The sequence below is a fragment of the Diadema setosum genome, chromosome 20, assembly GCF_964275005.1.
Source record: "Diadema setosum chromosome 20, eeDiaSeto1, whole genome shotgun sequence".
In the NCBI taxonomy this organism is placed as follows: Eukaryota; Metazoa; Echinodermata; class Echinoidea; order Diadematoida; family Diadematidae; genus Diadema; species Diadema setosum.
The window spans coordinates 30,858,863-30,872,895 of NC_092704.1; the positions used below are offsets into that span (position 1 = coordinate 30,858,863).

The 14,033-nt window shown below is 37.8% G+C and overlaps 1 protein-coding gene and 1 long non-coding RNA gene across 2 annotated transcripts in view; both read right to left on the reverse strand.

Annotated features, from left to right (window-relative positions):
- LOC140243899 (uncharacterized) overlaps positions 1-14,033 on the reverse strand; it is a 63,278-nt gene that overhangs the window by 24,229 nt on the left and 25,016 nt on the right. The gene's annotated exons all lie outside the window — the stretch shown is intronic.
- On the reverse strand, positions 4,909-9,761 carry LOC140243783 (uncharacterized). Its single transcript, XR_011902251.1, has 4 exons — positions 9,629-9,761; positions 6,487-6,754; positions 5,942-6,165; positions 4,909-5,425 (listed from the first exon to the last, which is right to left on the reverse strand). It is a non-coding gene; the product is annotated as an uncharacterized lncRNA (long non-coding RNA).

A 14,033-nucleotide genomic window follows, 5' to 3' on the forward strand; every position in this document is an offset into this window, starting at 1 on the left:
GTGTTCATGGGTTACGTACACTTGATAAAATAATATGATAAATGACATCGGAGTAAAGCTGACCTGCCGAAAAAAAAAAAAAAAAAAGAACGGGAAAAGTCCTGCGGGAGTCGAACTTCTCTCCTTCCGGTATGGCGTTATGAACACCCAGCGCTAAGCGATTACGCCACACGGCTGTCCTGAAGATTGAGTGCGAAACTTAAATATATAATAATACTATCGTCACTAGTTGACTTGTGATGGCGCTATTCAACTTCTCACAAGTGGCAGCGTGGATTCGATCAATATACAGTTGCAAAGAAAAATTGGGAATCGTTCTGTACAGATTGCATTCTCATTTTCAGTTTTAAACTACAAAATTATCAACCTAATGAGGAGATTTGAAAACATAAAATGCACGATTACTAAAGCTTATTGTCTCAGCTACAACATACGTATGTTTCAGAGGAAATGGAGCAAAATCAGATGAGGTAAAGGTGCTTAAACGTTGTCAGGTCAATGCATGGTTTTAAAAAAAATCACCTCCCATAGACATAACACGTAAACTTGTCTGAATTTGAGTCTTTACCTTTAATCACAATTTCTAGTATGATGACGTCATCGTATTTCAAAACCATCACATGGACTTGAGAGGCAAATGTTCAAAGTACAACATATCTAAATTTGGGATAATATTGAGCTTAAACAACAGAGATACGAACAAATGAATGTCTGAAACAGTACCTCAAAAAAAAATAATTCCACTTTTTTATTTAAAATGACGATATGATGACGTCATCGCGCTTTCCTGGCAATATTGATACTTGGAATGTTATTTCCAATTCATATACTTTTGTAATATGCAATAGAAATATAGGGTCAACGGACGATTTAAAGAGCTATGGCGAAATAAACAAAGACATGTTTTTTCACTATATTTGCAGAAAGACGCGCACGCGGAATTTCAACTTTGACGCCAGTGCATTCCTTTGTTATAGGTCGAAATCGATCGGAAATCGATGGATATTGTTACTCAAAGTATAAGGAATCCAAATCAGTCAAAAAAATTGCATTTTCATGTTGCTTACGGGCTCTGCGCGCGAAATTGCGCGGACGGACGCGCACGCGAGAAAATGTTTGAAACGCTTAAAATTGTCTGAAACTTCGAGATTTCCCATTGAGAAGTCGTTTTGAGCCTTTTAAAATTTTGACGCGCGCTTACGCGCGCGTAATGATGACCTGTGTAACTAGCGTTAAAAAGTAAGATAGAGCGTGACCTGAACTTCATGTCCACCGAAAATGATACAGAAATGACATCTAGTTATGAAGTTATGATCGATCATGTGACAAAGTCCGAAAATCACAAAATGGCGCGTAGATGACGTCATAGATATGTTACTGTCATGAAAACCTTATTGTGGCTAGATTTTGTCATGAGACATGTTGACTGAAAATGTCATGTTATTTCGTAATGTCATTCTTGAGATATTGACGACACAAAATGTGGCAGAAAGAAAGAAGAATAAAAAACGAGATATGAAACTCGTCACACTAAGGACGAGTTAGGTGATACGCTTGGGGTCATCAGATGTCGGTCATCCGTGATCGACAAAGAAAAGAATGTGATATAGGCACCTTGAAATTATTCAGCGTGCATGCAAATCCGTTTCTCTAACCACTCGGCCACGGGACATCCACGGAAATGGTTAGGCAAAAAAAAAATGTATAGATATTACAGGGGGAAAAAGTCAATGCCCACTCAACAAACGGGGCCGCGTGAACATGTATTGCATTGCTAGACGGAAATGCGGCCTTGTAACGACTGATGTCGCTATGCCATTTCTGGCGACTTGGGAAAAATACGTGCCGTAGACATAAAACCTATAATCGGCTGGTTTTGATACCTTGCCTTTAATCACAATTTTCAGTGTGATGACGTCATCAAAGTACGAAACAATAAGCCAGTTCGGGGTTCCACTTTGAGCATGAGCAGAAAAAGGTCATCTGTACCAGCAGAGCATGGTGGTTTTTAAATTCACTGAGATAAGCATCTGTAATGTAATGATTATTCAACTGATCCCTATAAGTGGTGCTTGCCAGCACATCCACATGACAGCAAAAGCGGTGTCTGACAATATCAATAGAAAGAGATTGTTAATACATTCAATGCAAAATAATGAAATGGATGCTTTCCAAAATGTCAATGGAAGGATCATTCTGGTCACCTGGTCTATGCAAGTTCATCCTTTGTTTGAACATGACTGATGAATTCCATAAATTGTTACGTTGGGCAAGCTCATGCCTTCTGTCGCTTGAAACTAGTGGAGTGCCTAATCAACTGAGAAAGAAGAAAGGTCATTTCCCTTGTAAAAAAATACCATGGTTTGACTATGAGTCATAACCATGGTTTTACATTGGATCCATCCATGGTTTAACCATAGTGCAATATGGTTTGATTATGGTCAAACCATGGTGCACTAATGTTTAACCATAGTTTAACAATAGTTAAACAATAGTGCACTATGGTTAAACCATGGTATCTACGGTTAAACCATAGGTTTAGCATGGGTTAACCATGGTAACCATGGTTTAAAGGTGGTAAATTGGAACGCACTTACCATAACATTACTGTGGTATTACCATGGTCACTACTGTGGTTCTACAGTACCAAAACCATGGTTAAGAAAAAGTAAAACCATGGTTACGGAAGTGTGAAACCATGGTTAGGAAATGGTGAAACTATGGTTAGGAAAAGATGAAACCATGGCAAACTTATGGTTTAACCATAGTGCAATATGGTTTAATTATGGTCAAACCATGGTGCACTAGTGTTTAACCATAGTTAAACAATGGTACACTATGGTTAAACCATGGTAGCCATGGTTAAACCATAGGTTTAGCATAAGTTAACCATGGTAACCATGGTTTAAAGGTGGTAAATTGGAACGCACTTACCATGACATTACTGTGGTATTACCATGGTCACTACTGTGTTTCTACCAAGCCAAAACCATGGTTGAGAAAAAGTGAAACCATGGTAAAGGAAGTGTAAAACCATGGTTAGGAAATGGTGAAACCACGGTTAGGAAATGGTGAAACTACGGTTAGGAAAAGATGAAACCATGATAAACTCATGGTTTAACCATAGGGCAATATGGTTTAATTATGGTCAAACCATGGTGCACTAGTGTTTAACCATAGTTTAACCATAGTTAAACAATGGTGCACTATGGTTAAACCATGGTAGCCATGGTTAAACCATAGGTTTAGCACAAGTTAACCATGGTAACCATGGTTTAAAGGTGGTAAATTGGAACGCACTTACCATGACATTACTGTGGTTTTACCATGGTCACTAACTTGTGTTTCTACCGTGCCCAAACCATGGTTACGAAGAAGTGAAACCATGGTTAAGGAAGTGTAAAACCATGGTTAGGTAAAGGTGAAAGTTTGGTTAGGAAAAGATGAAAACATGGTTTTACAGCTGCCAAACCACAGAATTACAACCCAAATAACGATACAACCATGATCCATTGTACAAAGTAAACCCACTATTTAACCACAGTGCAATATCGTAGAAAAATGTATTTTTAACTACAGTTGTATTTCACAAGTACTTTGAGAAACCATGGGGAAATTTGGTTGGAGAAATATATTTTTCCACAATTGCTTTGCTATTTGATGAATAATGATCAATAAATAGCACAGTAGAGTCTTCACATAAAGTGATGAAATAAAAATATTTTCAGTAAATTACCTGGAGCAGAATAATAATTCTTACAATTCCTATACATATGTATTGTGATACAGTACATTTGTAAACATGTATATGAACCTGGACTCTGAAACAGGAGAAAACCAATTCTCTATTACATGTATTTTCCTTCTAGCTATAGTCTAAAAAATATGTACAGCTGTATTTAAAAACTGACTTCCATGTGTGTGTTGGTGGATGGGTGCAGATTTTAAGTGTTAATTGATTCACTGTTTAATAAAAGAAGCTATATGTAGCAACGAGTACATGTAGGTCGATGCTCTTACCAGCATTGACTTTCACACAGCCAAAGCTCTCCCCAAAACATACATGTATATCGAATACACTATGGCCAAATTGAGGAAACCAATAAGTCCCAATTTTTATGGCCTAGTCATGTGTATTCCTCTGAACATGCAGAAGTCAAACATTGCCCAATTTGATGTGCTTTTTCAGTCAAAACTGACTGACTGGAGTTGACTGTACTGTCATTAGCATTTAAAGGCACATAGACCCGGTGGTTTGCTTGCGTACACGGCGCATGGCACAAGCTTCCTTGAGAGACCTATGCTATCGACTCCTCTTTATCGTTAGCGTACACGGCGCACGGCACAAGCTTCCTTGAGAGACCTATGCTATCGACTCCTCTTTATCGTTAGCGCTTACGCTTTGACCCATTTCCATGAGTCCGAAGAAGTCCAATCCACTGCTGATGATGACAGCTTTAATATTTTTTTCTCTGAAGTCAAACAAAGAAGCATGCACCCTGGCATTCAAATTCTACGGACTGTCTGACACGCAGAGAAGACAATGAAGGCAACATTACCTAGCAACACCTACGCGCTTTACCGTTGAAGACAGCTCAATTTCGGCAGTCTTTGTATCAATGCTAATGGTGATCGGCACTCTCATCCAAAAGCGCTGCAGCAACTACCGGGTCTAGGCACCTTTAGAATAAGAAAGTACACAGGGGTAGAAACAGTCAATTATGATTATACATTCAAAAGTTATTTTTCAGCAGCTGGGTGTGAGAAGTCAAAGTATCATACAAATATCACATTATTTCCAGTTGCAAAACTGTAGGTTTATGTAAACAAATCAATGAAGAAAATGTACTCTTACTGAACCTCAGACAACAAATAAGACATAAGAATGCACATTTGCTCACTTTGCTGTTACGATTGAAAAGTAGCTTTTTATTGCTTCATGAGCAGCATCTTGACTGTACGTGGGTATGGCTTATTGCCAGTCACATGATTTAAAACTATAAGAATATCACCTGCAAAGAATTAGTTGGATAATTAAATACAGTGTACATATATTAGTGCATGTTTGATGTACATGATCATTAGTAGCTTTGAATTGTATAGATAATGCAAATTTGGACTTAAGTGACACCAGGAGCACTGGACAACAGAACAAAACAGCATCAAAAAAAAAAAAAAAAATATCTAGCAACCAACAGTCCTGACATGAGAGCATACATGAACACTTCACATGTCCTTGTACTTCTACTGTCCAAGACTATCCAGCAGTAAGCTTTGGTGCAACTTCTGGATGAGGCTTCGCAGGAACTAGGTCTTGATATAGCTTGGTTAGTGTGCCCTTTGTCGTTGTGGAGCCTTGAGATGTCCTTCTTTTGCAACCGTGAGCCGTGAGAATTTTCTTGGGGAAGATCACTCCTGCAACGAACTGAGAATTTATTCATTACGCTATTATTTTTTTAAAATAATAATAACGTGTAGTACGTGTTAAACTCTACTTCAAATACTCAACACACAAAATTCTTGCACAGAATAGTTACCTTGCAAAAAAAACATAAGAATGGGATTAGATTGATGTGGTACACCTAGCCATCATTTCATCACTCTAATGTGCTGGAGAGATACTGTTTAAAATACAGTGTACTTTTACAATCATTTTAACCCCTAAGTGCCACATACAGGTGAAGCCATTACGTTCCACATTCCATATCATGTATTGTGCACAAATTGCCTGGAGTAATTTGATGTTTTTCAAAAATTGATCACATTCTATTTTAAGCAGGTTGCCAATATTTTAGGATGCTGCATAGCATGCTGCTGGTATTTGAGGATGTTGCACAAGAATTTGGGTATGCTGCAGTGTAATGCTCAAATTCCTCATGAACTACACTAATAATGGGTTGAAAAAAAGAAAGAAAGAAAGAAAGAAAGAGGAGTATCTTACCCTTGATGACATGGAAAAGCGGGAGAAAGTATGACATCAGTAGATGGACTTCTCTGCACCAGAATTCAGCCAGGAGGATGCCATACACGTATCAGCACTGCATATACTTGTACCCATGAAAGGAGCTAGCTAGGGGACAGCCTGATCGATGGTCATGGGTGGACTTCAAGTCTTCTATGGAGAAACCTTCTCGTGTCAGCCACTGGCACAATCAATCATTGATTCTGATGAGGAAAAAAAAAAGATAACACAACATAACGATAATAGTGATGATTGAGAGAAGTGAAATAAGGTTAGGCAGAAAAATCACACAGGAAAATGATGTAACATACAAAATACAGCATTGGATGATTTAAAGTTTGGTGCTTGTGCTAGCTCCCAAATGACTGCTGGAATAAAAGACTCCCAAATATTCTACAATGTCGCATAGCATGCTGCTGGTTTTTGAGGATGTTGCACAAGAATTTGGGTATGTTACAGCGATATGCTCAAATTCCTAATGAACCATACTGGGTTGAAATAAAGAAACAAAGAAAAAGGAATACCTTCTCCTTGATGACATGGTCAAACGGGAAAAAACATGACATCAGATGATCCACTTCTTTGCACCAGAATTCAGCCAGGAGGATGCCATGTACACATATTGATGTAAATCAGCGCTGCATGTGTATCATGTACTTGTACCCATGAAAGGAGCAAGCTAGTGGACAGCACGATCAATGGTCATGGATGGACCTCAAGTCTTCTATGGACTGCAAGTCTTCTATGGAAACACCTTCTCACATCAGCCACTTGCACAGTCAATCTTTGATTCTGATGAGGAAAAAAAAAAACACACGACATAACAATAATACACCTATTAATGATTGAGAGAAGAAAAATAAGGTTTGCCAGAAAAATCACACAACAATCCGTTAGGTGAATGATATACTGGTATAACATACAAATTACAAAATACAGCATCCTTTGCCATTGGGGGATTTCAAGATCAGTGCTAGTGCTAGCTCCCAAATGACTGACTTAAATTGAGCTCCAACACCGACGGTCGGATTAACTAAGCGATACTTATCAAAGTTATTGATCCCCAGCAATAGGTGTTGGAATCGCAGCATCGCAAGGTCCGTGAGAATCGCACGACGAAAAGTGATGGCGCATGATTACACTCGAATATTAAAAGATGCAGGACTGCTTAGTTTTTAGACACAAAGTGAGGAAGACAGACTAAAATGCCTCAAATTTCAACCATTCTTCAAAACACAACTTAATATTTAATTTTATGCTTCCAGGCTCAGATTTATGAAGCCACATGCTCCTGTAGGGCCTACGTTTCGTGGCGTGGGTGACCATTGCATTAGCATAAAATGTACATGCTACAGGCCTAACTCTTACACTACAAAATGGCGGAGCTAGGTTCAGCAGACGACATTCTTTGATTTCAACACCAAGCCCAGCACTTGACCGAAAGATTGGTCTGTATCTCGTCGACGGGGATATGTTCCACAGAGCAGAGACTGCATCTGGCTTTACGGATCCCCTCCTATAGACATAGTCCGGAGGTAGAGAGCCATAAGTAACGTCAAAAAAAAAAAAAATAAAAGACTCCTCCTTCGGACAGACGAATCTTTCACAAGTTTGCCCAGCACTAGCAACCAGAAATTTATGACATATTTTTGAGGTCATCCTACCAGCACCTACGGACTTCAAGTTCACTTCAGTTTTATCGCCAGTGCCAGTGGCTGCCAGTGCTTAAGTTAGTGCTGAGACACAATCAAAGAGTATAGAAGCTAAGAGGGCGTACTCTCGCGACTTGGCACGCAAACGGGTGTAGTGCGGCATGGAGCGGGAGCCCAACATGGAGCCCAATGGCAGCCAATTTAGTAATAATACCGCAAGCTTCTTAAACACGTGAGCCTATGGAGCAAACCCTACCTTCCTTTCATTTTCTTCATTTTAAAGGAAGCACACAGCGGTAGAATTGCATTTCAGACCTCAAAATATCACAAAAAGTATATTTTCTGTCGATATGTAAAAAAAAAAAAATTGAAGTAATGTAATTACTTTTTTATCAGTAGTCCCTCAGCAAGTTTGTATTTGAGCTGACAAACGCCACCTATCTCATTTCTCTCTCCCTCCCGAAACATAGTTTGGTCTACCTACTTCAGCTCAAACTTTGTGGGCCTGCAGATTGCGATTGGAAAGTAAATGACATTTTTTTCAAATACATTTCACGGTTAGACAGGAATGATATTTCTTTACGACAAAACAAGATTCTAAGTACATACATCGGTACATATCTTCCCCTGTTAAGTATGCCCCCTAAAAAGGGGAAAAATGAAAGGGAGACAGAAATACAAGGACCCAGTGATACGGCACTGATATCATGATCGCGTAATATACAGTACGCCCTCTAATCAATCTATCGGTCTGTTGCTTTCAATGGCGGAATGGCGTCAGTATTTCGCCCATGAGCGTACTAGTTCGCAGGAGTAAGCCCTTGTGTCTTAGCGTAGCTTCTACTGATTATCTTGATTCACTGGAGCAGTTACCACTAGAAGTCCTAACAGAGTTAGCAGAAAATAGTGTTGTTGATGTAGCTTGCACCGAACCTGATATCACCACCCAATATGAGGTAGGCCTATGCCTACTAACATTGTTAGGGATTACGCCTAACTGTTAGAACTACCGACTACCGTCTTGTTAGCCCGACCAGACGCTGTTAGAGTACGCTGTGCGAATAAATTATAGCCTGTCGCTACTAGTAGGGTTGGGGGTACCACGTATCGTCACCCTAAAGATCTGTAGCTTGTTTATTCTAAAAATATAACACAAATCCGCCTAATTCTTACCTCAAATATGCCATAAATACTGCAGTTTTGAATGTCGAGACCGTCTCGTTGATTATGAATCTCCGTTTTAAAATAGCGCAATTTTAGCGCGTGCGTTTCGTTTTCTTCGCGCAGCTAAAAAGGGAACCTTGCGATCGGCACCCCCTAACCTCCATAGGTATACACGTGAATTTCACAGCATAGGTAATACACGTGAATTTCACAGGCCATAGGTAACACGTTAATACACGTGAATTTCACAGCCATGCGTCGTTACTGAGCGGATGTGTAATTTTTAGCTTGGTTTGTTTGAGTTTGATTTTCGTTTCTTCGTTTTTATTGTTTTTATAGCTCATGACACTCAATCCCGTGCGTACCTTTTCGTTCTATACGCAAACAGCCATGATACGCAGGGTGCCGATGGGAAGGTGCCCTGCCGATAGGTGGTGCCCCAACCATACTAGATCTACACTGTCTACAGCGACTGGGTTGTGTATAGAATCTAGTTACCGTACAATGGCGTAGATAACTTGTAGAATTTACGTGACACAGTAACACTAACAGTTCAGTACATATACAGCACCGTCAGTAGCTGAGTTAGAACAACTCATTCCAAATTCTTGAGCTCTCATGTCATACTCTCACACTCACTGACTCAGTCACACTTTCAGATACAGAACAGTCTACTGGACTGGTTATCCCCACTTGATACGATCATGCGAAATTTGCACAGCAGGGGCAGGGCCGCTGCCGGCCCCGGGTCGGTCGGGACAATTCAATGCAAATCTCGCTGGTATCAGTGGTAATTATTTTAGCTAAGATTAGGTCTACTAATAATGTATTAAAAGTTACGTTGACCAACCTTCCTCGAAGAATCCCAAAGGAGCAGTTCCTCTTTTTCTTAGGGGCCGTTTGCTAGCCATTTCTGAAAATATCATATTCGTACGTCGAGATGTTTGACTCCGGTCAGAGATTATCACGAAAGAGCGTTTGAAATGATGAACAGCAAATCATCGTAGCCGTGTGTGTGGTTTTTGAGCGCGGTCGCGGACTAACGGTTCAGCAGTACATACACGTAAGGTTCAATCAGCGACAACAACAACACGCACATGACCTCTTACGTTACATTATTATCAAGAAAACTTGTAATCATTAATTTTTTGGTTTTGAATTATAAATATATGTTTAAAACTTTTTCTTATTGCGAATTAAATTTTTTTTAATGTGTCAATATTTTTTATGCTCCATATATTTTGAAATATATTTTTGTTGTGATCTTTGGTACGAACGAGCCTCATATCAACAACCCGGATCTCCCATTCATCGTACACAATTACTACACGCCGATTGCATTCATATAGTTTTCTATTGTTGTGTGTACATGTCAAAGCTACGGGGATCGAACGGGCGGCAATGGGTTACTACCTTTTTTTATTTTTTCACGAGTATGTAATCTCATTTAAGGTTTTTTATGTGCTTTATTCCGTAGTGAATAGATGTTGCATTTTAGGAATGCTGTAAATCAAGCAAGTGAAGCAGCTTTTTGTTTGCAATGGTAAGACTACTGTTTGTTTACATAATCCTGTTGAAGCCATACGGGTGCTGGTGGTTGCGTTAGATGAATGTCCGTCATGACTTGCATTGGCATTGCGGCCATCAAATTATGAGTTTTCATATTGATTTTTGTGATCGACATCATTCAATAATCATGGCTAGTGCACGTGGTTTAAACTTTGGTAAAACAAAAAGTTAACCATGGTTTAATAACCACTGTTCTTATGCTATCATACAAGGTTCCATGGTTAGAAATTCTAGAATATGGTTTTTCCGCACTCTATTTTATATCTGATCAGCATGAAACCACGGTTGAAACCATTGATTGTTAAAAAATAACCACTTTTTCAACCGTGGGTAAACAGAAGTTAAACCACGGTTTTATAACCACTGTTCCTATGAGCTATCATACAACCATGGTGAAAATCATATGGCTTTTTAACCGCCTCTTCACTATCATGAAACCACGGTTCGTAGAACCAATCAATGTTTCATAACCATCCTTTGCACATCACACTATGATAAAACCATGGTTCAAATCCTGGTGTAGCTATGACCATCGTTTTCCTTGCTAAAATGGAATTTGAACGATTGTTTAAAACGTTGTTTTCACACTTTTGTTAAACCACTGTTAAAGTCATGGTTATATAGCCTAACCATCATTTTTTAACTATGATAAAACCATGGTTAATATAATCATGGTTAATAGCCATCGTTTTCAACCTTTGTAAAACGAAGTTTAACCATGGTATTATAACTAGTGTTTTTGTGCTATCATAAAACCACGGTTAAAATCATGGTTTTATAACTATTGTTTTTACACTATCATAAAACCATAATGAAATCATGGTTTTATAACGATGGTTTTCAACCTTAGTAGAACGAGAGTTACACCATGGTTTCCTAACCATTGTTTTTATACTATTGTGAAACCATGGTTACAACCATTGTTATATTATTATGTTATTTTTACCAAAGTAGAACGATAGTCTTGTTGTGGTTTTCTCACCATTTTTTTTTTATTTCTTAAAACTGTGGTATAACGATAATTTTTTAACCATGGTTTTAAAACACTTTCATTAAACCACTGTTAGAGCCATGGTTATATAACCATCATTTTTAACTATGATAAAACCATGGTTAATATCATGGTTATAATACCCATCATTTTTAACCTTTGTAAAACGAAAGTTTAACCATGGTATTATAACTAGTGTTTTTGTGCTATCATTATACCATGGTTGAAATCATGGTTTTATTACTATCTTTTTTACACTATCATAAAACCATGATGAAATCATGGTTTAATAACGATGGTTTTCAACCTTAGTAGAATGAGAGTTACACCATGGTTTCCTAACCATTGTTTTTATACTATTGTGAAACCATGGTTACAACCATTGTTATATTATTATGTTATTTTGACCAAAGTAGAACGATAGTCTTGTTGTGGTTTTCTCGCCATTGTTTTTTTAATTTCTTAAAACTGTGGTATAACGATAATTTTTTAACCATGGTTTTAAAACACTTTCATTAAACCACTGTTAGAGCCATGGTTATATAACCATCATTTTTTAACTATGATAAAACCATGGTTAATATCATGGTTAATACCCATCATTTTTAACCTTTGTAAAACGAAAGTTTAACCATGGTATTATAACTAGTGTTTTTGTGCTATCATAATACCATGGTTACAATCATGGTTTTATTACTATCTTTTTTACACTATCATAAAACCATGATGAAATCATGGTTTAATAACGATGGTTTTCAACCTTGGTAGAACGAGAGTTACACCATGGTTTCCTAACCATTGTTTTTATACTATTGTGAAACCATGGTTACAACCATTGTTATATTATTATGTTATTTTTACCAAAGTAGAACGATGGTTTTGTCGTGGTTTTCTCACCATTGTTTTATTAATTTCTTAAAACTGTGGTATAACAATGATTTTTTCACCATGGTTTTAAAACCGTCGTAAAATGAAAGTTTTATCATGTTATCATAACTATGGTATTTTAACAATGGTATTACCACACTTTCGCCACACATTTACCATGGATATGAATTAAAAATCATGGACTACCATCGATCCATTGTAAAACCGTCCATAACCATGGTTATACCATAGTTACCGTTGTAAAACCATGGTTTTTTTTTTATAAGGGTTGTACCCATGTGCCCATGAGCTAACCCCGAACTGGCTTATTGACATGGTCTTGAAAGACAATTTTTCAAAGTACAACACCTCCGTCGTCGTCATTACATACTATGATCGGTTTGACAAAGTCAGCCTGCAAAAGTTTGCAGCAGTCGAAGCAATGTGGTCTCCAACACAAAAAAGAGGGATATTGTGTGTGTGTGTGTGTGTGTGTGTGTGTGTGTGTGTGTATAGGTGCGTTTATATACGAACTTGACTTCTACATGGACGAATATGTAATACACCATTGAAGAAAAAAAAGTAAAATAGCAAAGTATTTTGTTTCGTGATCTTGTGGGGTTCGAACCCGCACGTATGCAACCTCACTTTTCTGAGACGTCGCCTTTAATCACTCGGCCATACGTCTCGACGAGAAAATATGACGAACGTAAACTTATGTGTGTGAAAGATGAATCAGGAATCGTTTCGTCCACATTCCATTCTCATTTTCAGTTTTAAACTGCAAAATTGTCAACCTGATGAGGAGATTTCAAAGAATAAAATGCATGATTACTGCAGCTTATTGTCTCAGCTACAACATACTTTAGTTTCAGAGGAAACGAAGCAAAATCAGCTGAGATAAAGGTGCTTAAACGTTGTCAAGTCAATGCATGGTTTAAAAGAAAAATCACCTCCCATAGACATAACACGTAAACTTGTCCGATTTTGCGTCTTTACCTCTAATCACAATTTTCAGTGTGATGACGTCATCAAAGTACAAAACAATGACATGGTCTTGAAAGACAATTGTTCAAAGTACAACACCTCCGTAGTCGTCATTACTTATACTATAATCGGTTTGATAAAGTCAGCCTGCAAAATTTTGCAGCAATCGAAGCAATGTGGTCTCCAACACAAGAAAGAGGGATATTGTGTGTGTGTGTGTATAGGTGCGTTTCTATACGAACGTGATTTCTACATGGACGAATATGTAATACACCACTGAAGAAAAAAAAAAGTAAAATGGCTAAGTATTTTGTTTCGTGATCTTGTGGGGTTCGAACCCGCATGTGTCATGGTATACCCTACTGTAAAGTCATGTAATGTCGTTGTGTTTCTACTGTCTTGTTCTCTCCTGTCTTTGTAAAAAAAAAAAAAAAAAAAAAAAAAAAAAAAAAAAAAAAAAAAAAAAAAAAGTTTAATGTATTCACAAGAATCCTTTTGAGTGGTTCACAATTTACAAGCATGCTTTTCAGTGAACCTCTCAGTTCTTTCTTTTTTTTTTATCCTCCAAACATAACTTTGTATTTTGCTGGTATGCATGTATAATTTCGTATTTGTTAACCATTATCTACCATGTAAAGTCGAATACATGCCTATGTTATATCTTCTGATACATTTCGTGTTATGTTTGACGAAAAAGAAAGAAGGAATGAAATAAATGAAATGAAAATGAAAATGAATGAATGAATGAATGTGTGCAACCTCACGTCTCTGAGACGTCGCCTTTAACCACTCGGCCATACGTCTCGACGAGAAAATATGAGGAACGTAAACTTATGTATGT